The sequence below is a fragment of the Oncorhynchus kisutch genome, linkage group LG9 (assembly GCF_002021735.2).
Source record: "Oncorhynchus kisutch isolate 150728-3 linkage group LG9, Okis_V2, whole genome shotgun sequence".
In the NCBI taxonomy this organism is placed as follows: Eukaryota; Metazoa; Chordata; class Actinopteri; order Salmoniformes; family Salmonidae; genus Oncorhynchus; species Oncorhynchus kisutch.
Window position 1 is genome coordinate 20,772,427 of NC_034182.2, and position 12,898 is coordinate 20,785,324.

Here is a 12,898-nt window from a genome sequence, read left to right on the forward strand (position 1 = left end):
GGAGGCTAGCACTTGGGTAATATGATAAATATTTTTGGTTCTAGTCAGGATTCTAGCAGCCGTATTTAGCACTAACTGAAGTTTATTTAGTGCTTTATCCGGGTAGCCGGAAAGTAGAGCATTGCAGTAGCCTAACCTAGAAGTGACAAAAGCATGGATTAATTTTTCTGCATAATTTTTGGACAGAACATTTCTGATTTTTGCAATGTTACGTAGATGGAAAAAAGCTGTCCTTGAAATGATCTTGATATGTTCTTCAAAAGAGATATCGGGGTCCAAAGTAACGCCGACGTCCTTCACAGTTTTATTTGAGACGACGGTACAACCATTAAGATTAATTGTCAGATTCAACAGAAGATCTCTTTGTTTCTTGGGACCTAGAACAAGCATCTCTGTTTTGTCCGAGTTTAAAAGTAGAAAGTTTGCAGCCATCCACTTCCTTATGTCTGAAACACATGCTTCTAGCGAGGGCAATTTTGGGGCTTCACCATGTTTCATTGAAATGTACAGCTGTGTGTCATCCGCATAGCATTGAATGTTAACATAATGTTTTCGAATGACATCCCCAAGAGGTAAAATATATAGTGAAAACAATAGTGGTCCTAAAACGGAACCTTGAGGAACACCAAAATGTACAGTTGATTTGTCAGAGGACAAACCATTCACAGAGACAAACTGATATCTTTCCGACAGATAAGATCTAAACCAGGCCAGAACTTGTCCGTGTAGACCAATTTGGGTTTCCAATCTCTCCAAAAGAATGTGGTGATTGATGGTATCAAAAGCAGCACTAAGGTCTAGGAGCACGAGGACAGATGCAGAGCCTCGGTCTGATGCCATTAAAAGGTAATTTACCACCTTCACAAGTGCAGTCTCAGTGCTATGATGGGGTCTAAAACCAGACTGAAGCATTTCGTATACATTGTTTGTCTTCAGGAAGGCAGTGAGTTGCTGCGCAACAGCCTTTTCAAAAACAATTGAGAGGAATGGAAGATTCGATATAGGCCGATAGTTTTTTATATTTTCTGGGTCAAGGTTTGGCTTTTTCAAGAGAGGCTTTATTACTGCCACTTTTAGTGAGTTTGGTACACATCCGGTGGATAGAGAGCCTCTTATTATGTTCAACATAGGAGGGCCAAGCACAGGAAGCAGCTCTTTCAGTAGTTTAGTTGGAATAGGGTCCAGTATGCAGCTTGAAGGTTTAGAGGCCATGATTATTTTCATCATTGTGTCAAGAGATATAGTACTAAAACACTTGAGCGTCTCTCTTGATCCTAGGTCCTGGCAGAGTTGTGCAGACTCAGGACAACTGAGCTTTGAAGGAATACGCAGATTTAAAGAGGAGTCCGTAATTTGCCTTCTAATAATCATGATCTTTTACTCAAAGAAGTTCATGAATTTATCACTGCTGAAGTGAAAGCCATCCTCTCTTGGGGAATGCTGCTTTTTAGTTAGCTTTGCGACAGTATCAAAAAGGAATTTTGGATTGTTCTTATTTTCCTCAATTAAGTTGGAAAAATAGGATGATCGAGCAGCAGTAAGGGCTCTTCGGTACTGCACGGTACCGTCCTTCCAAGCTAGTCGGAAGACTTCCAGTTTGGTGTGGCGCCATTTCCGTTCCAATTATCTGGAAGCTTGCTTCAGAGCTCGGGTATTTTCTGTGTACCAGGGAGCTAGTTTCTTATGAGAAATGTTTTTAGTTTTTAGGGGTGCAACTGCATCTAGGGTATTGCGCACGGTTAAATTGAGTTCCTCAGTTAGGTGGTTAACTGGTTTTTATCCTCTGGCGTCCTTGGGTAGACAGAGGGAATCTGGAAGGACATAAAGGAATCTTTGTGTTGTCTGTGAATTTATAGCACGACTTTTGATGTTCCTTGGTTGGGGTCTGAGCAGATTATTTGTTGCAATTGCAAACGTAATAAAATGGTGGTCCGATAGTCCAGGATTATGAGGAAAAACATCCACAACAAAAAACATCCACAACATTTATTCCATGGGACAAAACTAGGTCCAGAGTATGACTGTGACAGTGAGTGTGTCCAGAGACATGTTGGACAAAACCCACTGAGTCGATGATGGCTCCGAAAGCCTTTTGGAGTGGGTCTGTGGACTTTTCCATGTGAATATTAAAGTCACCAAAGATTAGAATATTATCTGCTATGACTACAAGGTCCGGTAGGAATTCAGGGAACTCAATGAGGAACGCTGTATATGGCCCAGGAGGCCTGTAAACAGTAGCTATAAAAAGTGATTGAGTAGGCTGCATAGATTTCATGACTAGAAGCTCAAAAGACGAAAACGTCATTTTTTGTTTTGTAAATTGAAATTTGCTATCGTAATTGTTAGCAACACCGCCTTTGCGGGATGCACGGGGGATATGGTCACTAGTGTAGCCAGGAGGTGAGGCCTCATTTAACACAGTAAATTCATCAGGCTTAAGCCATGTTTCAGTCAGGCCAATCACATCAAGATTATGATCAGTGATTAGTTCATTGACTATAATTGCCTTTGAAGTAAGGGATCTAACATTAAGTAGCCCTATTTTGAGATTTGAGGTATCATGATCTCTTTCAATAATGACAGGTATGGAGGAGGTCTTTATCCTTGTGATATTGCTAAGGCGAACACCGCCATGTTTAGTTTTGCCCAACCTAGGTCGAGGCACAGACACGGTCTCAATGGGGATAGCTGAGCTGACTACACTGACTGTGCTAGTGGCAGACTCCACTATGCTGGCAGGCTGGCTAACAGCCTGCTGCCTGGCCTGCACCCTATTTCATTGTGGAGCTAGAGGATTTAGAGCCCTGTCTATGTTGATAGATAAGATTAAACCTAGCTCTCTCAAAAATAATGTTGTCTCCCTACAAAATGTGTTTCAAAACAGTCTTTAAGGGCACTTCAACATTGAAGCATTTAATATATCCTCGGCTTCATCACCCATAGAGGAGATCAGTGTATTAACTTGAAATGCCTCATTTTTCACGTTTAAGCCTGATGCTACCCTGTACCTTTCAAAGCGCCTGATCCATTTCGGCCAGTTTTGAATGTCCATACAAACAAAATTCTCCGGGGGACTAATGCGAAATCCGTCAGCACTCTAGCCACTGGCCTGTCCGTGTTTGCGCCAGAGCCCGTTGAACTTGGAGTCGCAAACCCTGAAATCCCCCCAGCTTCTTCCTCTTGCAACATGTTGCTTAGCAGTAAGTCCTTGCTCGTTAGCTAGCACAATAATGATATGCGCTGTTTTATCTCCAACACTGTGCCCTCCCTGCTTTGAAACAGCCTGAATGTATGATTTACTTGGTACGTCCTTCACATTTATGTGAATTTTAAAACCACTTCTGACACCATGTAGTTTGATCTAAAATAAGGACACGCGACAATGAGGTTCTAGCTCCAGCCTGTTTATTAACCTAACCCTCGCATATCCTACATAGGTACGGATACCCCGAAGGGACATCCTACTACAAGGACCGCCACAGGAATGGAAGAGCCAGAGTTACCTCTGCTGCAGAGGATAAGTTCATTAGAGTTACAAGCCAAAGAAACAGACACATTTCAACATCAACTGTTCAGAGGGGACTGCGTTAATCAGGCCCTCATGGTTGAATTGCTGTAAAGAAACCACTACTAAAGGACACCAATAAGAAGAAGAGACATGCTTTGTCCATTGCTCGGTCTAATGTCCACGAGCAATGGACATTAGACCGGTGGAAATCTGTCCTTTGGTCTGATGAGTCCAAATCTGAGATTTTTGTTTCCATCTGCCGTGTCTTTGTGAGACGCAGAGTAGGTGAATGGATGATCTCAGCATGTGTGGTTCCCACCGTGAATTTATTTAGAACTCAAGGCACACTTCACCAGCATGGCTACCACAGCATACTGCAGCTATACACCATCCCATCTGGTTTGTGCTTAGTGGGACTATCATTTGATTTTCAACAGGACAACGACCCAACACACCTCCAGGCTGTGTAAGGGCTATTTGACCAATAAGGAGAGTGATGGAGTGCTGCATCAGATGACCTGCCCTCCACAATCACCTGACCTCAACCCACTTGAGATGGTTTGGGATGAGTCGAACCGCAGAGTGAAGGAAAAGCAGCCAACAAGTGCTCAACATACTGTATGTGGGAACTCCTTCAAGACTGGTGGAAAATCATTCCAGGTGAAGTTGGTTGAGAGAATGCCAAGAGTGTGCAAAGCTGTCATCAAGGCAACGGGTGGCTACTTTGAAGAACATAAAATATATTTTGATTTGTTTAACACTATTTTGGTTACTACATGATTCCATATGTGTTATTTCATTGTTTTGATGTCTTCACTATTATTCTACAATGTAGGAAATAGTCAAAATAAAGAAAAATCATTGAATGAGTAGGTGTGTCCAAACCTTTGACTGGTACTGTATATATGTATATATAATGGATATCCAATACAGAAATGTAATAATTTACAACGTTCAGAATTTCTGTTGTTTACCTCCCTCTCGCCCCCCTCCTCTCTCTCTCAATTCAATTCAATTCAAGGGGCTTTATTGGCATGGGAAACACGTTAACATTGCCAAAGCAAGTGAAGTAGATCATCTTTCTCTCTTTCTCTCTCTTCCTCCCTCTTTCTCTCTCTTCCTCCCTCTATCTATCGCTCCCCCTCTCTTTCTATCTCTCGCCTCCCTCCTTTCTCTCTCTCTCTCTCTCTCTCTCTCTCTCTCTCTCTCTCCTTCTGTCTCTATGTCTGGCACTAAGAATTTCTTGACAAATCTTGCGTTGCAGTGATGTTATGACGCCTGTGGTGTAGCTGGGGTCGCACCCTGTCTCCTAACCACAAACACGCACGCAGACACACACCCTTATGTCTGACCTCCCGTCTTTCAAATACTCGGCATGATTTGAGAGAATCAACATATTTTTAAAGACACCCAGACATTCCATCTCTTGCTCTCTTTCTCGCACTCTCTCTCTCTCTCTCGCTCTCTCGCTCTCTCGCTCTCTATCACTCTCTGTCTGTCTCTTTCACTCTTTCTCTGTTTCTTGCCCGTCCTTTTCCCTCCACCCTCTCTCTTGCTTGTCTATATATCTATATCATATTTCTCTCTCTCTCTCTCTCTTACACACACCAGTGTCTGTCTAGGTCATTTATTGGGCAACTGGAGCCAGACAGAGAGACAGAGACAGACAGACAGAGAGAGAGAGAGAGAGAGAGAGGGGGTAGTTAGAGAGTGAGTGTGTGTGTGTAACCCGATGAGTGTGTGGAGGAGTAGCAGGGAGTGTCTGAACACACTACTGGGCAACGGCCCACACACACACAGTACAGACTAGTGATGTGCGGGTTGACTCATAACCAGCAGGCCCCGCAGCGGGTTTAGGGTAAATAAATATTGTTTGGATCAAGGGCGTATGGATGGTGGGTTGAATAAAGAGAAAACAATATCTTAAAAAATGCTTAATGGCCGAGATCCTTTTAGCACTTACATTCGGATAGCCATGCTTTCGTCGCCCTCATGCTGGTGCTAGCAAGTGAGCATGCAGACTAGGTAGTGCTAGGTATCAAAGTCAAGCCAATGTGGGCTGGAAATGACAGTGAGCTTTTGATTGGTCAATAGTGACACAACGTCTCAAAAGTATTTGCATAATGTTCAGCTTTCCCCCAACTTTGGTCCCACATTCATTCTATCGATTCATGACATTATTCTGGCAAGCAAGGGTTCATTTACTCTTCTAGTGCAACATATAATAACAACTAGCCTACGTTACCAATATGTCTCAAAATTAGAAGCAGAAACATATCTAAACCCGTCAACAGAAAAGTCCTCTTCCCCTGTCATAAAAACGTTCCGCCATCTCTGACTGTAGCCTACAGCACATTTTCTGATATTAGCAGGTTAGGGTTGGGTGCAGACCTCGGATTTTCACTTTAGCACATATAGTCGGGCAAATGCAGATTGGTTATTAGCAATTGTGGGCGGGATTCCGGAGTGAACGAACGGCTGACCCACGCACCACGGACACGCTCTTGTTGTCGGCCTTGCAGCATGTTGGCATTGAGGAACATTCGACTCAGCAACTTGAAATGTCCTCACTTTTCTGCCCTTATTATGATGCCAAAAGATTCAAAAGATATGTAAGCAAATAACTTCAGCATCTCCTCTCTCTTGTTGCTACAAGCCACGACACGCTGGAGTTTAGTGGTAGGAGGCAAGTAAAGAGCTCTCAGAAACAAACAATTATGTCATCTAGACAAGAAGAATATTACAGATAGAGTTCAATAGACTCAGTGTGTCAATGTTAGCTTGCAGTGTATACACATGTATAGTAAGTGGTGGGTTGAGTATGAGCAAGTGCGTTTATAGACACACGATTTAAGAGAGGGAGATTAAGGGAGAGAGAGGGACAGAGGGCAGGGGTGGAGAGAGAGAGAGAAAGACAGAGAAGAGAGAGCGCGGTCATTTGACACAGAGAGAGAGAGAGCATTAAAAAAACAGAGGAACAGAGGGTAGGAAGACACTGAAAGAGAAAGAGAGAGAAATAGAGAGAGATCATTAGACACTGAAAAAGAGAGGGAGGAGAGAGAGAGAGAGGACTCAGTGTAACCTAACCCATTGAGGCTCCAGGTGCAGAGGGTTGATCAGTGCGTTTGGGCTGGCATTTCCCCCCTCTACCCGCCCCCGTCCCCCCGCCCCCGTCCCGGCTGTACAGCTCTCCTAAATGGCACCCTATTCGTTATATAGCGCACTACTTTTGACCAGGGCCCATAGGGCTCTGGTCAAAAATAGTGCACTGTGTAGGAAATTGGTTGCCATTTGGGATGCTCCCTACTCTTCTACCCCCCCACTCCCCATCCTGGGCATACTGAGAGCCTGTCTTTGTATAGCTGCCAGGAGTGCTACCGCAGAGTGCCAGCAAACACACATACAAACGAGCATTGCACGCACGCACACACACACACAAAGAGACACAGACACACAAATGCAGTGCACGCACGTGAGCGACACACACACACACACACACTCATCCTCGAGCCACTCCTTACCTACCAGCTTTCGCAGTCTCACCTCAGAATTAGACGTTCAGCCGTGTTTGCCAAACGTCACATGTCGAAGTTGTTCTGCTCTAACACCCTGTACCTCTTCCAACCTTTTTCCCTGCTCTTCATCCCAGTAACGCTCCTTCCCATTCCTCCTTTTCCTCACCCCTCTTCCTCACTCTTCAGTGTATGGAGGTTGGGTAAGGTAGCCTGTACTGTACAATGCTGAGGGGGTGTTTGTCTGTGGCTTGGATCAGACTTCAGAGTCGGAGTGCCAAACTAACAGAGGAGAACTTATCCCTCTCTCTATCACTTTTTTTCCCCCAGTCTCTTTCTTTCTTGTTCACTCACTACCTCTTATTTCTCGTTCTCTGTTTCAGTGGAGCTCCTTGATGATGCCGCTGGCTCGCTCCACATGCCCCCCCTCATACATCACACACGGACGCACACGCTCACACACACACACACTCACACACACACACACACACAGTTGTCCCGTGGGGTTGCTGTAACTGTGCCAGGACCACTGCTGTTCCACCTGGATCCCTCTCCAGGGAGTACTCATCCTCCTTTCTCCTCACTCCATACCTCCTTCCATCACTCTCTCTCTCTATTGCCTCTCTCTCTTTCCATCTCTTGCTGTATCTCCCTCACCTTCTCCTTCCATCCTTTCCCCCCCCCATTCCTTCATCCTCTATCTCCCCAGTCCCCACTCTTCATCCTCCCTTTCACTTCATCCTCCCTTTCCATTCCCCCCTCCCTTTCCCTCCTCCTCCTCCCGTTCCCCTCTCCTCCCTTTCCCTCCTCCTCCTCCCTTTCCCTCCTCCTCCTCCCTTTTTACTCACATTATTCTCAAAGCAGGTGTTTAAATGTAATCCGCCCATTACCCCTCCATTACTGGTCGTGTTATTTCAACCCTAACAGCCTCATGACTGGCACCCGATTCCCCATAGGCTCTGGTCAAAGGTAGTGCACTATATAGGGAATAGAGTGCCATTTAGGACACATCCAGTCTTATTTCAACCCAAACCTACCAGGGGTTGGCCACTCATAAAAACACACAAGGACCCCCTTCTTAACCTCTAACCTATGACCCCATACAGCTGGTTGAATGTCTACAGCTTCATGTTGACCCTATGTCTGCGTTGAACCCTAGCTGGTTAAACGTACACACACACACACAGGGTTGGGGAGTAACAGATTACATGTAATCCGTTACATGTAAGGGATTACAAAAACCGGTAACTGTAATCTGTTACATTACCAGCAAAAATATTGTAATCAGATTACAGATACTTCTGAAAAACTAGATGATTACTTTGAGGATTACTTTTAAATACAGAAAGGATGTTTGCTAAAAAAATATGTTTGACCCTTCTCTGTTTTCTCAATGACATTCAAATCATCTTTGAAAAAAGGCGCAGGTTTAAGTTTGTACCACCAGAGTGAGTCTGACCACAAGTCAGAGACCACTATGAAGACACACCAAATGCGTTTGATCAATCGCGGTAAAAGAGCAAGAATAGTCTTTTGTTGGCTACAGTCCAAGCTATGTCTTCCAATAGTGCGACTGCTGTCGGCTTCCAAAGATGAACCAACTTGAATAAACGCTTGGAGATAAGGATGACAGCAGTAGTAGTAGTGTCGCACACGAGCAGGGAAAGCTCTGCCCACAACTTTTCTATGGGTTTGAGGTCAGGGCTTTTTGATGGCCACTCCAATACCTTGCCTTTGTTGTCCTTCAGCCATTTTTCCACAACTTTGGAAGTATGCTTGGGGTCATTGTCCATTTAAAAGACCCATTTGCGGCCAAGCTTTAACTTCCTGACTGATGTTTTGCGATGTTGCTTCAATATATCCACATAATCTTCCTCCCTCATGATGCCATCTGTTTTGTGAAGTGCACCAGTCCTGCAGCAAAGCACCCCCACAACATTATGCTGCCACCCCCGTGCTTCACGGTTGGAATGGTGTTCTTCGGCTTGCAAGCCTCCCCCTTTTCCTCCAAACATAACGATGGTCATTATGGCCAAACAGTTCTATTTTTCTTTCATCAGACCAGAGGACATTTCTCCATGTGCAGTTGCAAACTGTAGTCTGGCTTTTTTTATGGCGGTTTTGAAGCAGTAGCTTCTTCCTTGCTGAGCGGCCTTTCAGGTTATGTCGATATGGGACTCGTTTTACTGTGGATATAGATACTTTTGTACCTGTTTCCTCCAGCATCTTCACAAGGTCCTTTGCTGTTGTTCTGGGATTGATTTGCACTTTTCGCACCAAATTACCTTCATCTCTAGGAGATAGAACGCGTCTCCTTCCTGAGCAGTATGACAGCTGCGTGGTCCCATGTTGTTTATACTTGCGTACTATTGTTTGTTCAGATGAACGTGGTACCTTCAGGCGTTTGGAAATTGCTCCCAAGGATGACCCAGACTTGTGGAGGTCTACAATTTTTTTTTTTTTTTCCCATGTCAAGCAAAGAGGCACTGAGTTTGAAGGTAGTCCTTGAAATACATCCACAGGTACACATCCCATTGACTCAAATTATGTCAATCAGCCTAGCAGAAGCTTCTAAAGCCATGACATATTTTTCTGGAATTTTCCAAGCTGTTGAAAGGCACAGTCAACTTACTGTATGTAAACTTCTGACCCACTGGAATTGTGATACAGTGAAATAATCTGTCTGTAAACAATTGTTGGAAAAAGGACTTGTGTCATACACAAAGTAGATGTCCTAACCGACTTGCCAAAACTATAGTTTGTTAAAAAGAAATTTGTGGAGTGATTGAAAAAATAGTTTTAATGACTCCAACCTAAGTGTATGTAAACTTCTGACTTCAACTTAATATAAATATATATATATTTATATATACAGTATCAGTCAAAAGTTTGGACACACCTACTCATTCCAGGACTTCTATTTACTTTTACTATTTTCCACATTGTAGAATAATGGTGAAGACATCAAAACGATGAAATGACACATATGGAATCATGTAGTAACTAAAAAAGTGTAACAAATCAAAATATATTTTATATTTGAGATTATTCAAAGTATCCACCCTTTGCCTTGATAACAGCTTTGCACAATCTTGGCATTCTCTCAACCAGCTTCATGAGGTAGTCACCTGGAGTGCATTTCAATTAACAGGTGTGCCTTGTTAAAAGTTCATTTGTGGAATTTCTTTCCTTCTTAATGCGTTTGAGCCAATCAGTTGACAAGGTAGGGGTGGTATACAGAAGATAGCTCTATTTGGTAAAATACCAAGTCCATATTATGGCAAGAACAGCTCAAATAAGAAAAGAGAAATGACAGTCCATCATTACTTTAAGACATGAAGGTCAGTCAATACGGAACATTTCAAGAACTTTGAAAGTGCAGTCGCAAAACCATCAAGCACTATGATGAAACTGGCTCTCATGAGGACCGCCACAGGAAAGGAAGACCCATAGTTACCCCTGCTGCAGAGGATAAGTTCATTAGAGTTACCAGCCTCAAAAATTGCAGCCCAAATAAATGCTTCACAGAGTTCAAGTAACAGACACATCTCAACATCAACTGTTCAGAGGAGACTGCGTACATCAGGCCTTCATGGTCGAATTCCTGCAAAGAAACCACTACTAAAGGACACCAATAAGAAGAAGAGACTTGCTTGAGCCAAGAAACACAAGCAATTAGACCGGTGGAAATCTGTCCTTTGGTCTGATGGGTCCAAATTTGAGATTTTTGGTTCCAACCGCCACTATCTTTGTGAGACGCAGAGTTGGTGAACGGATGATCTCCGCATGTGTGGTTCCCACCGGGAAGCATGGAGGAGGAGGTGTGATGGAGTGGGGGTGCTTTGCTGGTGACACTGATTTATTTAGAATTCAAGGCACACTTAACCAGCATGGCTACCACAGCATTTTGCAGAGATACGCCTTCCCATCTGTTTTGCGTTTAGTTTGACTATCATTTGTACAGCCTCATAACGTGGTTAAAACAATAATGTTGATATCATGGATGGTCAGTCCTTGCATCCATAGCTCTGTCTATTCATCTGATAGTTGTTACATTTCTCCAGGCCCATCCCTCAGCTTTTCAACCCATTTTGTCATTGTTTCATCTGGGGATTTGCTGCATATTCTCAAGATATCAAAGTGTCACCAACAAAAAGGTAAACAATAGGCCTGTAGCAAATGCAGCATATGGCATTCATTTTTCACATGTAAATATCACTTTTCAGTAGTGCTCTAAACATGGCATTCCATGAGCGCAGCATTTATTTTTCATGAGCCCATGACAACAAATTCATGAACAACGGAGTAGGGCTGGCTAATAAGTCCTTAGTTTTGGGGTTAAGCTCAGGTAAAACAATTTGACTAATCTATACTTCCATATTTCAAAGTCCTATTGTCGAAGATCAAGGGGTATAACATTTATTGGAATGAATGGAATTCTGATAGACTTTGGTTTTTATTGTAAACATATAATTGAATCGTATTATTATCTGTAGTAGAAAGCGATGGGTTGAACGAAACCTACATAACAAACCCATAAAGTAATATTTAACATCCAGATATGGCCAGCTATGTAAACTTTAACATTGATTTGTCCTGCAATAGATGTCATTCAATTGGTAACATACATTGTTGTCTTCTTCCAATGCCTCTTAAGGGGAAAGTAATCTAAAAGTAATGTAATCAGATTACATGACTGAGTTGGGGTAATCCAAAAGTTACGTTACTGATTACAATTTTGGACAGGTAACTAGTGACGTTAACGGATTACATTTAGAAAGTAACCTATCCAACCCAGCACACACACATGCACAAACATCTCCACTGACCCTGGTTAAAAGCTGACACTGTAAGGCCCTTCTCTCAAGGTCAACTGATTGACTGGCTGCACATAGGAAGAGAGGTTATACGTGTGGAACATGGCAATTAATAAGGTAGGGTAGATGTTACCCCTGTAGGTACAGATCTAGGATCATTTTACTTGACATCTTTAATCTGCACATGGTTATATTCTTATGAAATCAATATAATAACTGACTGACTGCACATAAGTGAATAGAGTCTATACGTGTGGCGCATGGCAATTACCTATAGGAACAGATCTAGGATCAGCTTACCCCACATCCACCATCCACACATGGGTATTGTATGTTTTTTTAAATATCTTAAATGCATATACCAGTCATCTTGTACGCACATAAAATAAAAAACTGGTTTAGTGTGAGGAAATATTTGTAGTGAAAATATTATATATATTTTTTAAGTATACTCATTGATATTAGTTATTAAAACGGTATTACAAAGATATTTTAACAGTATAATGAAGCTGACAGTAGTGGAATATAAAGCATTTCACATATATAATAGTGGCGCATTACAACTATACTACATAGCGAATCATGTTGTGTTATAACATATAACAAACCGACAACTAAATGAGCATAAATCACAATTATCGTAAGCTAATGTGTGTGTGTGTTCAGCAGACTGTTTAACACCACGACCACTGGTTTCCCTCAGCCTCTTTGTGTTGCGGATATTTGTGTCACTCTCTTTATCGCTCATCTGAGAAACCTTCCCTAGGGGGGCGCGCACACACACGCACACACACACACGCACACGATTGCCCTCTTAGACGATCCCAGTAAGTGGGAATGTCCCCTTTAAGTGCCGAGAGGCGAATGGAACAACTTCGTCTCCTCCTCTCTATTGACGTAGGCCTTCTTATCAACCTATCACCGAGCTAACCCCGCCCCCCCCCCCAGCCAGGAAGCCAGCAGCTCTGGCGAGTAAGTGCCTGACCCGACACTAGATTGATACTAGACGTTGTACCATTACGACGAATACTGCAATAGAAAAGATGAACTTGTCTTCTACC

At 43.0% G+C, this 12,898-nt stretch overlaps 1 protein-coding gene across 1 annotated transcript in view; it reads left to right on the plus strand.

Moving 5' to 3' along the window:
* Positions 1 to 12,821: 12,821 nt before the first annotated feature.
* Positions 12,822 to 12,898, plus strand: part of si:ch73-211e3.1 (trithorax group protein osa) — an 86,991-nt gene continuing 86,914 nt past the window's right edge. The window contains exon 1 of the mRNA XM_020491297.2: positions 12,822 to 12,898. This exon is cut by the window's right edge and continues 322 nt beyond it. The gene's annotated coding sequence lies outside the window, so the exon portion shown is untranslated.